The sequence below is a fragment of the Acipenser ruthenus genome, chromosome 26 (genome assembly GCF_902713425.1).
Source record: "Acipenser ruthenus chromosome 26, fAciRut3.2 maternal haplotype, whole genome shotgun sequence".
NCBI lineage: Eukaryota > Metazoa > Chordata > Actinopteri > Acipenseriformes > Acipenseridae > Acipenser > Acipenser ruthenus.
In genome coordinates, this window is record NC_081214.1 from 2,431,784 (window position 1) to 2,438,179 (window position 6,396).

Consider the following 6,396-nt stretch of genomic DNA (forward strand, 5'->3'; position numbering starts at 1 on the left):
CGGTGTGTAAACTGGCATCCCATGCTAACTGGCATCTCAGCTCCGTGCCCGCTCCATAGGAGCAACAGAGGGGAAAACGCTGCTCTCTCTCTCTGCCTGCCCGACACCATGTCCTTGCAGAGACGGCCCTGCCAGTTTACCACGCTGTGTGGCTTAAACTGAGTGCCAGGGGAAGGTGGCCCTGCCTAAGGGTGGAGATGCTGGCTTGCAGGTCATTCAGTGCTGCCCTGGTAGACCCGCACATACACTCCCTCGCTTTCAAACCACAACTCTTTTTAAAGGCAGTTTTAAGCTTAAATAGTTATTTCCACAGGTTCCTCTAGTCTAGCATGGATAGTCCTTTAAAAAGGGCCAGCTGCCCATAATAAAATAATAGCATTACTCCTTAATCTGCATTTGTAGTTTAACAAATCTGGTAAAGACTGTTTCTTCGAAGCAAACACTCCCAATTAGCGTCTCTTCAGCCAGAGGGACACACACACATTTACTGAATGTGTTTTCTTTGGCTCTGGCAGCACCGGGGCAGTACCCCCTCCCCTGTGCCCGACACAGCTGCTGCTGCTGCCGCAGACTGGAGCCTGGAGACTGGGGGCTGCATCTCAGTGCACAACCGTGCTCTCTGTGCTGCATTCCAGCGAGCAACACAGGAAACAACCTCAGCCAAGATGGAACAAGACAGGAAGTCTTGGCTCTGCTTTGGAGGTCGCATAGAAGGCAGGCTGGCCTAGAGCTCTCATCTCAAGAGAAGGGAGGCAGCAAGGGTTAGCGGGCAGGGATGAGCGACTGGGAGAGGGGGAGGGATGCAGTATGCCCTAGTGGTTAGAATCAAGGGGCTGGATAAGCGTGTGGCCTAGTGGTTAAAACTGGGAGGGAGAAAAGCCGTCTGGCCTAGTGGTTAGAGCTGGGGATGAGCTGGGAGAGAAACTGTGTGGCCTAGTGGTTATAACTGAGGGACTGGGAAGATGTGTGGCCTAGTGGTTGGAGCTGGGGGTACTGGAAACCAGGCAGTGTGGCCGAGTGGTTTGTCCTAACGGACTAGAAGGGAGAGAGGGAGCTGAAGCAATTTCAAGCAGAGGGATGGGAGGCCGGAAATTCTTAAATACTGAAACACAGAATTGTGCATTTTTTTGGAGTAAATATTTCACAGCTGGATATAATAAAGATCCTTAAGCAGCAGTGATCCCACTCCCGCCCTCTTGCCCCACAGTAACAGAAACAGGAACAGCTGGACGGGGTATCTTGCACTGTATTAGCTGACAGCTGCTTTGGCCCACAGAGCAGACTGGTGTACAGTCCTACCCCAATCACAGATTCAACCTTTTTAGCAGATTTTTTTTTTTTTTTTAATACAAATCCCTGCAAAAGGGAAACATGATTAAAACATTAGTTTTTTTTTTTTCTTTAGTGGCAAGTTGCATTTCATGCTAAAATACTGCCTTATTTAATAATTATTCATTTATTCGTTTGTTTTTTTTTCATTTTGTACAAAACCGGATTTGGTTTCAGCTGTTAACGAGACATTTAGTAAGGCAAAGTCAACTCACCACAGATTTCATACTGCTGTATTTTACTGTATTTTTCTTACGGAAGTTCTTGCTGTCTTTCACCAACATGGCATCTGTCTTCCAAGTGTTCACCTCCCACCACTGTCGCACCACTAAACGCCACTGTATGCATAGGCTTTTTGAATCGCAGTGTAACTGAATAGCTGTAATAGAGGCATTTCATTTAATAAGGGTCGGTCCTGTCATAGCAGCTGATATTTTGCTAAACAGCTTATTTGTAAATATTTTGTTCTTTTTTTTTAATCTAACACACCTTGTTATTTTTTTTCCTACAACCGTCTATAACTGTCTCTCCAGACGTACAACACATCCTAAAGCTTGCTGCCCCAAACCCAGTCCTCTGAACCCCCTGTATAGTCAGTGCAGTGTCCGAAACAAGCAGAGGGGCACAATGACTGGAAATGAATCGGAAGTGAATGATCCCAGAGGCAAAGAACTCAGCAAGGCTATTTACAACTTTTTTTTTTTTTTCCTCAAATAGATAAAAAAATAAAAAATAAGTAAAAGCAAACATTGTTAAGATTTAGTGAATGGAGTGGGGTCAGGAGGCCCGTCTCACTCCCATTGTCAGACAATGAGAGCAGCGCCCCGCTGTGCGCCCTGTTTATTCAATTGAGAAGAGAAACCCTGAGCGCTTCCTGCCTGCCCCACACATGAGAGAGAGAGAGATATGCATGCACTGTGAAATCGGTCCGTTTCAATATGCAGCGTTTCACACGCAGCGCTCCGGCTCTCTTTCCCTGGCTGATTTGCACATGGCGCTGGAGGCTTTGTAAAATATCAGATATCGAGGGCAGTGAAGTTGAGAAGAGTCCTTGCACACTGAATTATAAAAAAAACTAAAATCCTCAAAACTTCCCAGTCGTGAATTAACCACTGAGCAGTCCCACAGTTAATATCTTGAAGCATGTTCTGAGATCTAATTTAATACATTTCTCTTCCAAGTCGACATTAAGTGCCCCGTCTGACTCACACTTTTCTGAAATCCTATCCTGGGGCAGTTTCATTCCTTTGCAACAATCACATTCTATACCGACAGGCTGGCTGTAGCTAAAAAGTCAGACCTTATATATATATAAGGGAAAAGAAAAACAGCAAAAACATTTCTGCCTGCTTTCCAGTAAGCGGGGTGTAAAAGTACAGCAGACAGTTCAAGTACGGTTTTGGAAGACACTTTTATAAGTGGTTAATAACGTAGGAAATGCAGTAATTAGCAGAACCAACCAAATGAGTGTTTTCAGTAACTGTACTGTGAACCTGAATGCTCTCCTTGAATTGTCACAATCTGACACCCTGCGTTAGACGTCCAAGGATACAGAACAGGTGCCCGACCCTGATCCACTTGAGGGGAATTCCAGTCCAGGTTTCTGCTCCAACTAGACCTTTAAACTATACTATTCAGTGCTGAGAATCTTTAGGTGGCGTTTGGGCATGCAGCCCTCATGAAGAATTTAGAAAAGAGCATGGCTAGAATCCCTTTGCTAACTATGCCCTTGGCTGTTTTCAGTCCATTCCAGATAAAGTCTCTCCTGCACAGCCTAAAAGATTGGCTGTAGATTGTCAGGGTGGATTAAGCAGATAACGGCTTACTGTTTACAGCATGCATGATAAAGCAGAACCTCTGAACAATTAGAACCTCCGAACACTCCAGCGTCAGACACAATATTCTTTTTTTATCGACCAATAAAACTGAGGTGTGGCCAGGTTGTTCACAACTGAAGCAGCGCTGTCCGATTTTAAATACTGTATATATATATATTTAAATAATATATATATATATATCTCAATTCTTCTGAAGTCTGACATGCATTACCACAGTGTAAAGATGCGGTCTCTCGTCAAGCGTAATGGAAAGCAATGCAGATTGAGAATGTCTGACCTAGACTACACACCAGCTCGGAACATCTCCACCAGGCTCTATCCATCTGAATGCCTTCATACCACATGTATCTATCTCTGTCTCTACCCGTGTGTTCTCATCCATCTCTCACACTGTCAGCTACAGCCATGGAAACCACTGTCTGTGCAGCGCCATGACAGCGTGTTTTAATACAGTGCTGTCATATCCTGATTTAGGAGGGAACACAATGCAAAAACACGAAAGAGGGTAAATAGGTTTCTGTTTGAAGAAAGGCCCTCGAACCCTGAGCTGCCCTGGCATTGGCTATTAGTGGCATACGTGATGTCCCTGCTAGATAAAGAACAGTTTTCAGTTGTGCTGTTTTTGGTCGTTCAAGTTTTTTAAAAGTGAAAAAACGTGACTTGTTAAAAATGTTAACATTTAAACAACTGAAAACTGTTACAAAAAGAAATACAATTCCTGCACAGTTTATATTCTGTTAACACTGTTACTGTAAGACTAAAACTCACCAATGAACATTTAATCTTGATGAAGTTGACTTTGCCTTAATAGAATAAAACAAACACACAAAAAATAAATCTGTAGCTTCAAGCACATTTCAAGAAATTTCTTTTTTTTTTTTTTTTTTTTTCTTTTTTAAAAGCGTCTATAAACTGAACACAGGTTATCAGGACAGCTGGTCCACACGAGAATGGGGTACAGGAGACCTCAAAGTGGGGTGGGGGGGGGGGGTGAAGCCCACGTCACCCTCCCTCCCCTTCACTCAGTGCTGCCCTTCAGACTTTGGCTTGATTTCCTTAATTTTATTTATTAATTTTTTTTCATTATTATTATTAGCTTTGGATCCCATTTTAGAAAAAAAAATGAAGTCTTCAGTCCTGAGGTATTAATCAGTTTCACTTTTGCTTTTCTTTCCTTTTGCAATTTTGCAAAATACATATATTTTTATTATTATATTAAAAAGCAAACGCTGATATGCTACTGAGAGTGCTGGATTCCCTTTACCACAGATAGAACCTCCAGGTCCCTGCTCTATACATGTGAATGAAGGGCATGTTTGTAATTTATTAAATAACATACTTTGGCTTGAAGAGCATAGTGGTTTTATTTATTTATTTATTTATTTATTTTAATACGTTAATGGTAGAAGACTACTTACAGTTGTGACGTCTAGCTCCCAGTACTAGCACAGAGTTTGATTTGGGAAGGTCAGACGCTAGCGTGGTGAAAGTCGGTTTAGAAGGTCCTGGTGTGAGAATTCATTCCGGAGGTGACAGAATGGAGAAGACGACAATTCAATCAGCCTCTGCAAGCGGAAGAGCCGCTAAGCGAATCTCCTTATCTGCAGCCCAGGCCAAGGGTAGCTTTGGTTCTGATCATGCGATGCATGCAAACGGCTGCCGGAAACGGCAAAATGTGCATTGGCTTTTTGGGAGCATTATTAAGCATGATACTCCTGATGATCATTATTTCCCCTGTGCAACGCAACACTGCCTGCTTCTCTCCTTAAAATATTACAGCTATTCAGCCAATTATATATATATATATATATATATATATATATATATATATATATATATATATATATATATATATATATATATATATATATATATATTATTTGGATGGAAGCCAGTGGGTTAAACTCAAGCTTGTCTAGAAGCATCGCTGGATCAGAGGCAGTGACGGTTTTGAGGCTGGTGCAGAATCCAGGACCGTGAACAAGCGCTCCCAATTGAACACGCACTACGTGGCCAGCTGGAGTTCAGCCTTGTCAAATACATGGAACGAGTGGAGAGAATGACCCCCCTCCCCAGCCCTTGGGATTCAGAGAGAAAGGTCCAATTAGTTCTTTAAATCCTCGACACGGGGCCCGCGTGTGCACAATGCTGCACGGCTCTCACAGTAACAGAAAGTTAAACAGCTGGAGTCAGACTTGTGCTGCAACCAGCAGATTAAAAATAAAAATAATATATATATATATATATAAACAGAGTGACTAGAAAGTAAGTTTACCACATCAATGACATGGTGCTTTGATGTAGTAAACTTACTTTCTAATCACCCTGTATATAAATGCTTTGCATTTGGTTAAAATGTCTGCTGTTGATATGAACTAAAATAACTCAAAACAAGTATCTTTGCAGGGGGAAAAAAAAAAGGTGCATTAGTTTTGCGAAGGAGCTCTTCCTGTTCCGAATGGTTTATTTCTAGACAGTGCTATGTACTGTACGTTAGATCTGATCAGTTGTTTTATTTTTCACTCCTGTGAGCAGTTTAGAATCCTCATCTATCAAGCCTCTGCTTCATTAAACTTTGGAACAAATACTAAAAGAAAACAGGATTAGAAAATAATACTTAATACAAAATCATATTAAAATTCACCAAAAGTTCACGTTTCCCTGTGTTTGGGGGAGATCGGGTCCGGTCAATAATTCTGTGCAGCTCAGGGGAGTAAGGAATCCAGCACCTCATTAAAATGTAGTTAACACTATTTAAAATGTCATCACTGACACTGCAATTACATATTAGTAACTGCACTCAAATTCATCCGAAGCAAACGAAAGTAATGATGCGTTCCACGCTTTGTGACAGTTAACCCCAAACCAGTATCATGTTCACATGAACGCACGAGTAACGTAAGCAAGGGAGGAATGTTAGCCGATTACTTCACAGGGGTTCAAATGGGTTAAAGGGTTCGGTAGGTATCTGGGTGCTGGTTCGTATGTAATTGCATTGTCATTAATGAGATTTAAAAAAAAAATCAAACTCCCAACTTCTTCCACTGACTGTATAATCCTGAAGGCTTTTCATCAGCATCATTGACCTTTTCTTCCTAAATAACCAGAGTGCAAGTTCTCGAGAGCCTTGAGGAGAGGCTATGTGCTTTTCGTTTTTGTCTTTTATATATGTATATATACAGTATATAGTTAAGATATTGAATACACAGGTTTAAGGAGACAGCAATGT